Source organism: Pezoporus flaviventris, unplaced genomic scaffold, assembly GCF_033815535.1.
Source record: "Pezoporus flaviventris isolate CSIRO_AGI_PZ_B2104156 unplaced genomic scaffold, CSIRO_AGI_Pfla_v1 ptg000036l, whole genome shotgun sequence".
NCBI lineage: Eukaryota > Metazoa > Chordata > Aves > Psittaciformes > Psittacidae > Pezoporus > Pezoporus flaviventris.
Window position 1 is genome coordinate 44,361,308 of NW_026892584.1, and position 12,274 is coordinate 44,373,581.

Below are 12,274 nucleotides of genomic sequence, written 5' to 3' on the forward strand. Positions count from 1 at the left end.
GAGGATATATTTTTCTGGAGATTGTTTATATAGTGGACATATATTCAAAATTAATTATCTAAACATATAAACAATAAAAACATGCCATTCTGCAAAGAAATGGGCTTCACTTATTATTCCAAACTAATTTAGAAAAAACATTGGTTTTAGATACTTTCTTAGGAAATATAATCCTTATTCTCAAAAAATTACACATATTTTTATTCATTAACATATTTAAAGGTAAAAATCACTTTTACTTCATTTAAATAGCTATAAGACAATATAATCAAATTAAATTTTTAATCATTCTGATAGGTAGATTGTGAGCAGCCAAGACAATATGGTCAATGTATAAACAGTTTGTGCATATCTAAGTATTACTGAATTATTATGCACTTTTCAGCTTTTCATGATCCTTTTCCCAGTGATGAGTAGAATATGACCCTTCAACTGGAATTTCATGTGCCTCTTGTATTTCATTTTGTCTATGTTCACGTGTTGCTTAATCTGTTCTTCCCATGTCAGGAACAGACTCATTGTCTGGCCAGATGTGAATGACTTAGTTTTGTATTGAACTTTTTTTTTCCCCCAGGAAAATCATAATTTGGTTGAAAAGTCTAGTGACAGAATACAAAGCTTAAATTTTTTTGTAAATAATATTTGGAATTGGAAAGATTTTTCGTATTGGAGCTCGTAACTCCAAACTGTTAATATGTAAATTAACAAAGTTAATCTCTTTCTTCAGAGCAGCAAAGTTATGGTACGCCAGCACTAGGTGATGTAAAAAACTAACTTTTCTGATGCATTTCTTCAGTTCACTAAGAATGTACCACTATGAATGTACTCAAACTGATGTATTCAGAACTGATAGTGTATTAAACAACTTCTACAGTTGAGAAGACCTTCCTTAGTAGAAAATGGTTAGCTTATTTCAGTGCGTGTTTCTGGATTTGATTTTTCTCTCTGTCCCTCTTTTGCAGTTTAATGCTGAATGTGCAGTAAAAGGTAAATTGGTTTCCAAGGTTTTGAGGGAGGGATTTCCACTTGTTTGGCTTTGCACACTAAGACAGTCATTAAATAAACAGCTGGGGGGAATGCACACAAAATGCCTTACACTTAAAGCCCTGAGCAAGCGATGTAGTTCAAATCAGATTAAACTAGTTTGAGGACTGGTGAAAACAATAGGATAACTTTCTCTGAAGTTTAAGGCATATTCTTCTTGAATATCCTAGCTTTACATTTTATAGCGAAAAAATGTATAAATTGTAGCACAGAAGAGACAAGTAAGCAAGACTGATCTTTTACGGTACATTTTTGAATTCTAGGAACTTCAGATTTACAGCATAAGGGTATTCTTAAAGCTGTCTTTCCTAGCCGTGCTTGCTCTCTTCTATGAATGGAAAATAAAATCCCCTGTGGAAGAACTAGAATGGGAGAAAAAAAACATATGCAGGTAGGGCTTTCAATGGGCGAAGTAAAATTGCACTGTACCTTATACTACTGTTACTCATAAAGGTATATTTTATATTTTTATACATTACATTGGGTAACTTCAAAATGTCATGTTCCATGTACCACATAGTCTAGTCCACAGAAAATGTATATCAATGTTTATACAGCAACTTCACAATGCACCTTCACAACCCTGTTTCTAAGACTGCAACAACTCTACTGAAGTTTACATGAAAAAAATATTACTATTCTATTTTCATGTTTTATAAGGAGTTACAGTCATGAGGGTATTTGAGCACAAAATATCATGCAATATGAATACGGTTATAAAGAATAAAAAATGCAAAAATGTAAAAATCCACTTTAAATATGAAATACTTGTATTTTAATATATTTATGTCTAATAAGAATCTAAGATCCTTCAAATTGGGCATAATGAAACAGCAGGTATAACTGGAGCACTTCCTTTACACAAAGCAATTCCTAGAGTTGAACATGAAAACTGGTTCTTGTATAAGCATCAGCTGGTACCAAATTATTTATAAATAAATTTAACATAACTTTAAAAGGTAGTTAAATGACTCTTCAGAAGGACAGTACACATTAAACCTTTCATGAAGTGGTGCAAAAACATTCATGTCACTGCTAGTTCCAGGTTGTATCGTCCCAAGGAGATAAATACTGCTACTGTATAGAAGCAGATACAAATGCACATTTATTACAAAAAGCCACGAGTTAAATTTGTCTTCGATTACTATATGAAATAACACCTGAAACAAACAATCATGTAGAGTGCAATTTGGCATGAAATTCTGTTTTCCAAGAGGCTGAAGAGACTCGAATTATTCTCAGGCTGTGTTAAACACAGGAATAGGATTTTTCTTGACCTGGCCCTCAGTCAGAACTAACATATGCATTGCATCTTGGGCAACTCTGAGAAGCTATTATTTCGGGGAAAAAAATCATGTTTATAAAAAAAACTATTACTTCTGCTTCCCATATCATGCACTGGGGTTGAAGCATCTTTCTCCTATGAAGCTCACCTATGAAGCTGTTCAGTATTTTATCACATTTGCCTTACCACTTACCTTGCAAACTGGGGGGCAGAGGAGGTGGATAAGCTATTTTAAGTTAAATTGGTGAACCAAAGGGTGTTGTATTTTGTTTACTTACTTAGAGATTTGTTTTTTAAGCTTATGTACACATTGTCTCCTGTGGGAGAGAATAGTAAATAAACAAAAAAAACCCAGACAAAAAATCAGAAAGATGCATTTCTTTTAAAATGGCATCTCTAAATGTGGTTATGTGGCTTTTTTATTTTTTTATTACCAGAACAGTGTTAAATTGTCTGGATTTTAAAAGCTATTATGCTTTCCTTTACTACTATCTTGCTAATACTGCTTTCAGTTTTTATTACTCCATTTCTTGCTTATTTCCCAGGGATTGTCCTGAACTTTTTGTAAGCAATTGCTACTTATGTGAAGATTGTAATTTTGAACTTGTAAAAACTTAAGGGCTGTTAGTGGCTGTTAGCTGCTCCAATACACAGAAACAAACCTTGCATGCTGTAAGTAAATACATCTGTTGTGCTAAAAGTTGTTTCTATTTCAGTATTTACTTTCTCAATACAAAATTGAGATTTTTCTTTTCTCACACAGTAAATACATCAGATACTTAATAACTCAATAATATGAAGAGGCATTGCTGTTAAATTCCTGTTCTGAAGGTCATGTCTATGCACTAACGTGCAGGCATCAGTGTGTGTGAAGTGACTTGCTTTCTAAGGTCTTTCTAAGGTGTAAATGTAATAGTCTTGCTTTTGAGGTCTGAGATTGCTGTTTTTAAACTCACACTTAGCCCTGTTTTTACAAGACTTTTAAAGGGCTTAACTTGGAAGCTGTTTCTGTCGATGGATTTGGCTGTATGTTTGCAGTACTCTGTACCATGATTGCACTGAATGCCGAGATCCCAGAATAATGTCAGTATGTAAAAGAATGAGAGAATTGATTTCTTGCGGTACTGTGACTCAATTTACTGTAATTGATTCTTGGGTGTTTTTTTGATCTAATATAGGCTGTTTCTAGGTTATACAATTAATTTCTATATTCTACAAATGTCTTTGAGGAAATTTTGACCTTTTTTTTGTAGGAGGAAGTATTATTGAATGACTTCATGCCAGAACTTTATTCTAGTGGAAAAGCTTAAGTGGCCTTTTTGTTTCAGCAAAAATACATAAGCCTATTTTAAAGTTTACTGTAAATACTGTATTTGTCAAATTGATAGATTAGTTGGGTCACTCATGAAACAAAGGCAAACAAAGCTTAATTGAAACAGAATGTGATACTGTATGGCAGAGAAGATACAGCTCTGTAGGTGTTCTCTAAAAAGCGAATACCACATGTTGAAGTTTAAGCAAATATAACTATGCATTAGAAACATTTCTCTGCACTCTGTTCTGCACCAGAAATAATATGTATGTTGGTAAGAGTCCTTTCAAAGCAATATGTGTTTGCGGCATATAATAATAACAGTTCCTGGAGAATCAAAGAGGAATGGAGGAGTACAAAGGAGACTATTATCTTCAAGTTATTGACAAGTAAGTAAAAAGTCCTGTCAAGTTGGAAATTTTTATTAGTCACTAAACTTTGACTAAATTAGTCACTAGAGTCTTCCCACAACTTAATTGCTGTTAGGAAGCGTAAAGAAAGACAGGTGTGATATTCCTGAAATGGAAATTAGATCTTAAGGCTGTTCTAGATGTCTAAAGTATTGTAACTGAGAATGATCAGTTCTAGATGTCTGAGGTATTGTAACTGAGAATGATCAGTTCATGAGCCAGTAAACTGAAAAGTAAGAGCAAAGTCTGAGGAGGATTTTGTATTAATGCACTTAAAAACAATGCCAAAATTTGGCCTATACTTGATTTATATGAAATCTGTAATATAATATATATAAAATTTGCATATTGGAGTTTAATTTTTTATGTAAGATTTTTTCTTGTTACTGCATTCCCTGATAAAAGCAAGTGTTCATGAAATATAAACCAGCTTTGTCTGTACAAGGCAAGGTTTTGTGTTAGTAGTATTTCAGGAAAGAATGCAGCTGTAACCCCCAGTATCTCAACCTCTTGGAGAACTACTTAAAAAAACAAAGCAAAACAAACAAACAAACAAAAACCTTTCAAATGCAAGCCCTGAGTTAGTAGAGTATCATATAATGGTTGCTGTATAATAGTGTAGAACTGATGTTTTAAAAATTAATACATTGGAACTTTTTGTTATATTATCCTTAATGATTTTGTACTCATTGTACACTTCTGCAGTTGTCAACTAATGTTTAAACTCATATTGACTGGTAACTGAAGCGTCTTAACTTCATCTGCAATGAGTGGGTAATAAAGTATTGTTGGATTCACTTGTGTTTTGTTGTCTTTATTCCTTCCAGTGCTAAGGGGCATGTGGTTGGACACATACCACAAGCGTAAAACACGGATCACAAGAAAACTCATCTATCAGTAACTGTTAGAGCAATATCATCTTTTAAGGTGTGGGCTTAAGATGCATAAGTTTAGGAAAAAAGAACAAGGAAATTCTGAAATGAGGTTTTTCTTTTTCCACTGCTTTAAAATCTGGACTATTTAGCTTCATATAAACAATAAAACAAGCTATTGATCAAACTGTAAACAAAGATTTAAGTTCTGTCTGTCTACAGCTTTTGTCAGTTGCTGCACACTGATAAATGAATACGGAAGGAAGCTTTCAGTCTAACTGACAAGAAACTTGCTTTCTATGAAAGTGCCTGTTTGGGGAAAAAGGAATCATTTCCCAATTCTGGAACTGTTCAGTTTCGATTTCCAGTCTGACAGCTGCTTTGACTTACACTGCACAGTCAGTTTAATGAGGCAGCTCAGTCCTTGACTGAAATCAGAGTCCTTATGGAAAACAACCAGATGAATTTGTATCCTATTGGTCACCTTCTAGTGATTTCTACCTGCCTCCTGAATCTGCTCTGAAAATTGGCCAACTGTGGGTATTTTTATTCCTCAGACTATTAAATATCTACAGATTTCCATGGAATTTATGTAGGCAGTATATCTGCATGAGCTTTGCTTCCTTAGTAAAACAGGCTTAATTGCAGAATACTATTAATTTCAAATGCTGTGAATTTTGTTTTACCATGGTCCCAAGATGCTTTAACTGCTGTTTAATATACGGGCATGAGAAAGTATTAGTTCATTTGTGTATTTGCATTACCTTTAAATAGCCTTAAGTTACTTGGAGAAGTGCAGCAAAAAAAATACTGGTCGGCACAACTCTCACTTCCTCTCTCCCTGCTGTGTACAGTGCCCAGTGAGGAAGTTTCAGCAGTTAAGTAATGTTTCGGAACAGTGTTGCAGAACACTCTATAAGAGGTGGTAACTGCCCCTTGGAAAGAAGCTGTTAGGCCATTTCAGATCCATTAATGGGGCACTGTAAAGCATTCCTCCGTTTGATAGCCTGAAAGATTTATGTGGAGATAGTTCAGGAGATTCTACTTGTTACATAAGGTAAACACTTTTATGCTAACCAAATGTCCTGCCACTTGAAGAGATTGCTCTGACTTTTGTTTTGTTGTCCTACCAAAGCCTTTCTGTCCTGTTACAGCTGTCAAAAATGTAGATGACGAGGATGTTAAATCCAAGCACAACAGCAGTGCACGATCTGTTGGTTAAGAGTTTGTTCTGTAAGTTTCAAGCTACTTCTGAAGATGCTGAGACAAATGGGGGGGGGGGGGGGGAATAAATAAAAAAAAACCCAACACAAAAACATGCCCCCAAAAGCCCCAATGACAACAAAAAAACCCAACACTCAACCCCCCTAAAGGATAAACTCAAAAGAACCTCAACAAATATAACTAAATCGCACCTCCTTGATGGCAAGATTTTAATTCATCATTCCACTGATGTTTTATCTATTTATGGTCTCCGCTGAGGAAACAAAGGTTTATTGTAAGGATTTAAGTTGTTACTAAAGTAAATCTCTGGTCCCTTGCTTCATGAAGTGACTCATATGTGCTTAGTCTAATTATTAGTACTAAATGAAATATTTTTGAAAGGATTTGAATTATTCATTCTTTGCTTCAACAGCTGATGGAGCTTAATTGATAGACTCATGACAGTTTAGTTTATGCTACTGAATTGAAACCAGAAAGGTGTAATTGGAGCTCTTCTGATAAGCCAATCCTGACCAAATATTTCTGAATTGGTAATTAAATCTCCATAGACCTAAGATTTGGATCTTCCTCAGTTGTATATTTGTTGCTCCTTCCATGAGACTTTACAATGAAAAGAGTGGATGAGATACAAGATAACTACATAAACCTTTATAGGTACAAATCATCTCTAATATTACCCTGACATCAGTTTAGCCACGATTTACATGTAGATTGTCTGATTTAATTTTTTACTTGCTAATTACTTTGCAAAAGTAAAAGCAAGTTCTAACCCAAAAGCTTAGAACTGCATTCCACTGGGAACTGTCCCTCCATTTCACATTTTGTTTCAGAGCTTTCTCTGTGCTTTGAACTTGGTCTGAAGAACAACTGGATGTAGAGACACTTGGTTTACTTGTTTGAAGGATTTTCTTACTATCCTTTTAATTGTAAAATATTTATTACACCATTTATTATTGACTTAACTGAATGCTCTGATTTTATACAAGTGAATTATTCTGACCACATACAATAACTTTTTCCAGATAGCATGGCAAATACTTGGTTTACAGATGAGGTGGGTTTGGTACAGTTTATAGCATTCCTTTCTAAGTATGGCTGGTATGCTTGTTTTTTACTTGCCTCTAATGTTCCAACCCTCCCTCCCCTTCTGGGACAAATACATTCTTCTGTCCCCACATCTAGTGAACATAGCTTACATCCTGAAGAGAAGTATTTTCGTGTTTTTACTACATAATAAATCTTTTAGGTGTGGGAAATGATTCTAAATCTGCTAATAATCTGTGGGGTTTGTTGTTTGTTTGGTTGGTTTTTTTCCCCTCTAAAGGCATTGCAGCCATTTGTAGGGGAGCCAAACTAGTTTTCTTAATCTCAGGAGTAAAGTAGCAAGATTCCTTTACACTGCCATAAAAATCAGTGAAAAGCTGCTGCTTAAACAGATCCTTCATAATGAAATTCAGAGAAGTTTAGACCACTCAATAGTGGTCTCAATAAGAGGATCTTATTTCTGTGGATACTATTCTAAAACTTGTTAGTTCAGCAGAACTAAAGCATTTGTTCTACTCTAGAAAACACTCCAAGTTAGTGATAGAAAACAGCCAGTGAGCAGTAGGCAAAATTACCTTCAACTAGATGCTGATCGGCCTTTCCTGGGTGGGAAAGCAATGATTTTCTGATTCTGTACAAGTGGCCACTTGCCTCCCAGCCATCTGGTGCTTTCCTATGTGCAGCCTTCCCATGTGCTACATGCTATTTTCCTCACCTTTGCTGACACTTACTTCTCGTTTACTTTTCAGCTTTTTCTTTTCAGGTAGCTCCAAAGAACAGCATCCTTCCAAGCTCTACAGCCATACTTCATGCTTGGTGACAAGCCACAGCACAAGGTTCTTTCACCTCACAACAGAGAGCTTTCATGTGCCAAACTCTGATATCCTTCAGGTATGCATCTTCTGCATGGTCAGGTATCTCCCTTCTGCATTACACAGTGTCTGGTCTAAAATGTGCAGAGTAAGATTGCTGAGGGTGAGAAACAGCAAGAAAGTTTGTCACTAGATCATGGAAGAAAGAAAGAGGGGGAAGGCACCTGTGTGTAGCAGAGGCAAGATACTGGATATGGAGAAGAAAAGGGTTGTGGGAATAGGTAAGTGGAGGACATAAAGAATTGCAGAGATGTTGGAAAGTAGTGAGCTGAGGAATAAATAGTGTTGTGAATAAGGCAGGAGCTATAAATCCTTTCCACTTTTCAGAACATCCTTGGAGTTAGGAACAATTCCATCTTTTAATAACTTTAAAAAAAAATGTTATTCTTTTTTTGTCCCTGAAGTTGAGAGTGGGGAGCAATTTTGGCTTAGGGTTGTGGTCATCTGCTATGGTAGCCAGAGAACAGTTCATTGCCTGTACTAATTCTAATGCAGTTTGATTACAAGTAGTTTCATATTTGATTTTCTAGATGGATTCAGCAGTTAATCTTTTCAGAATCTTAAAAAAAAATCCAAAACATAAAAATGAACAACCAAAAAAACCCAAAACAATCAAGTTCATTTTCTGAAAGTTATAGTCCTCTTAAGTGTATAACGCTAATTTGACATGATAGCTTAGTAAGCATAAGCATAATATTCTGCTTCCATATCAGTTAAAGACAAAAATTTCCTCTGAATTATTTAATCCATCATGTTTGAGCATCTCTCCTGGTGTGCCAACAGCCATATTTGGGTAATTCCTGCTGTGGATAATTCAGTTCTGGTGGCTAATCAAGTCCACAACTGCCTTGGGAAGATTGCCCAAAAAATGCCTGTTAAGAAGAGTTGCTTTTCGATTGCTGATCTCATGCTGTTAAGCAAAGGGATGCAATCATGTTTGCCTCGTACAGAATGAATTTCAGAACACTATGACCTAGATTTTTATTAACTTGCAAAGATTTTTAAACTAAAATTTCATCAAGAGCATGTACTCTATAATCAATTTTGGTCATTTACTGTCTGCAGCATTATTCAAGCTGTAATGGCTATTCATTGCTTCATGGTCATTGCTGTGGATCAGTTGCTGGAAACTATAAATTAAGTATTTATATAGATGGATGGAACTATAAATTAAGTAAAGCTATTACTCAAATTTACACTTGCTGCTTTTAGAGTTGGAATATTTTCTCTGGGCTGATGTTTAAGGACATAATGCTGTCCCTGATAACTTTTAATAAGGTTTGAGGGAGTAAATGTCACCAACATCTTTAAAACAGTGGTAAAAGCATGAAGTCAACCAGTTCAATATTCAGACTGCTTTCATACCATTGCTAATTAGCACTGCACTGTGCTTGCCCTGCAGCAGCAGTTCTACTCATTCCTGATGCGTTGGCCTTGTGACAGCACTGGTATTGTGTCTACACTTCAGGCTGACTAACCTCATTAATACATAATTGAAAGCAAAATAAAAAAATTCTTCTGGTCAGATTTGGCTCTTTTCCCTTAGAGGCATGTCCAGGCATCTTTTTTAAACATCTGGTTGCTGAAATTTCTTTCTTGTCAATGCAAATAAATGTCTATTTCATACAGGAAATACATAGGAGCCACTTTAGTAGTTACGCGAACACTGTCTATGATACACCAGTTCTGAAACGTGTACCTGCTCTGAGGGCCTACTGCTGCCTGAACTACTGCTCCTGAACTTGTTCAGGATTTTTGGGGGGCCAGTTCTTTGTAATTGATCTCTTTGTCAACGGATTTCAACTGCAGTTAGAAGACCAGACAGTGAAGCAAAGATGGTACACACCAACAAAAAAAGCATACAGTGTGTGGGATCTGACAAATCCAGGCTTTTAAGAAACTGTCCCCAAAAAGTCAACAGGTAGCAGATTTGAGCAGCTTTGTAATGTTTTGTATTCAGGATCCTTGCACATGAGTGTGTTGGCTTAATACTGAGGTTCTTGGTAAAAGCAAGGAAGAAGAGGAATAGCTCAAGCGAGGCTATTCTGTTAGGCCTTTACAAATACAGAAAGAACTGAGTGCCTTTAGGTGGGCTGTGTGCTCTGGGTGCCCTCTGTTACTGCTCAGATGGAAGGTTCCTGCTGTAGCATCCAGATCTTTCTGCTTCAGTGAGGAATCAGGAATTCCTGCCACTAACAAAATTGCCAATAAAACCCCAAATCTCAACATGTGTGCCCATAGCATGGGTGTTCAGAAAGAGAGGGTGACCAGGAAAACAGAAACACTTGTCTGCAGTCTATTTTCCCTACCTGAACTATGCTTGGAACATCAGATCAGCCTTTTAGGGACAGTTACAGGGAACAGTTGGGAAGGCTGAGAGGAGCCCACAGTGAATAGCCCAATCTTCTGCTTTCAGCAGGATTCAATATAAAATCTTAAACTGGCATCCTGTGCTGGAGGTCATGAGAAATTGTGAGCATCATTACCAAAGCAGCATTATTAAGAATTCCTGCAGAAAAGGGATGATGGACACAGCTCTTCTATTGCAGGATACGTTGTTAACTCAGGATCTCTTGAGTCATAAGCTGTAACTGAGCTGACATCTAAAAACTGGTGTCCTTATCCCAACAACTTGACTTTGCAATCAAAACATCCTTTTATTGTATGATGTAATTAGAGTATAGAATTTAATCAACCTTTGATTTTTGTTTATTAAGTGCTTATTCAGCACTAAGTGGCAATTAAGCATTAAAATACCTTCAGTAAATCCAGGAACTTGGTAATCATAAATCATAATAAATTTGCCCCATTTTGAGGTTGTATCAAGTAGAACTGCAAAAAAGTGATTAAGAAAAGTTTGCCAACTCCCTGTCTCCCTCAACAGATAACTGAAAAGTTAAACAATCCAGTGAGCTGTAACTTTTAAAGATGTTCAAAATAAACCCTTCATTCTCCAGCTACAGAAATCTTCTGATTGAACTAAGTTCAGTAATCCTCGGTATGATCTGTGACATGGAACTGTTGGAGTGAGTCCAGAGTTGGCCATGAAGATGCTCAGAGGGCTGAAGCACCTCTCCTATGGATACAGGATGAGAAAGTTGGTGTTGTTCAGCCTGGAGAAGGCTCTCGGGAGATCTTAGAGCACCTTTCCAGTACCTAGAGGGGCCAATAAGAAATCTGGAGAGGGACACTTTACAAGAGCATGTAGTGACAGGAAAAGGAGAAATGGCTTTAAACTGACACAGGGGAGATTTAGATTAGACATTAGGAACTTCATTGTGAGGGTGGTGAGGCACTGGCACAGGTCACCCAGAGAAGCTGTGCTGCCCCATCCCTGGCAATGCTCAAGTTTCTTTCAGCAACTCAGGGACAGCTGTGTCACACAACACAGTTCTGGCATTGTGCAAACACACAGCAAAAAAATTCTCACTCTACAGAACTTGCTGTTTGAGCACCTGACCTTAGTCCTGGAGACATGACACTGAAACTCAGATCTGTTTTTTTTAGAGTAGGGATCATAAAGATTCCTTTCTCAAGATGTCTTGTTTTGAATGTCTGTAAATGACTTTAGAGAGTTACAAGCAATCTTTGTAACAACTGTCATGGAACTACTTTTGTGAATATGCACTTCTACCTCATAGATGCAGTGACTTGGCAGCATTGGTGTGCTATCAAGAAATTGTACTTTCTGTTAATATAGCTGGATCCATCTGGGAGTACTGAATACCAAATCTGTGGCAGTAGAGCTGTGTTGTTCCAGTTGATCTTGCAGCCATTTTTACTTTGTGAACAAGGAACAGAAGGTATTTGTTGCATTTGTGGCAATACAAACCATCCCAGGAAACTCAAGATTAAAAATTAACTAAAAATATTTCTCATTATAATATTGACATTATTATAAAGTATATTGTATATTGTACTAAACTAAATACTGTCTTCAGTGAAATCATACAGATCCTGTTTTTACATTTTCAGAACAGTTCTCGCTAATGTGAGCAGTGATTAATCCTGGGTGACAGACTTCAGCAGGACCTGGCTTCACTACAATGGCAGAAGGTATTTACTGTGAAATTAATATGTATGTAATTCGGGTCTTTCCTGTCATGTGTTTAGAGATGTTCCTATCTTCAGTGTACCATGCAGAAGCAAAATGGTCCCCAAAATAACTGTTAGGAAGCAAAAATAAATGAGAAAGAGCTCCTCTTCATGGC

At 36.4% G+C, this 12,274-nt stretch overlaps 1 long non-coding RNA gene across 1 annotated transcript; it reads left to right on the forward strand.

Annotated features, from left to right (window-relative positions):
• Window positions 1-3,375: 3,375 nt before the first annotated feature.
• Window positions 3,376-8,023, forward strand: LOC133274669 (uncharacterized). Its single transcript, XR_009745205.1, has 3 exons — window positions 3,376-4,200; window positions 4,239-5,980; window positions 7,941-8,023. It is a non-coding gene; the product is annotated as an uncharacterized LOC133274669 (long non-coding RNA).
• Window positions 8,024-12,274: the final 4,251 nt, after the last annotated feature.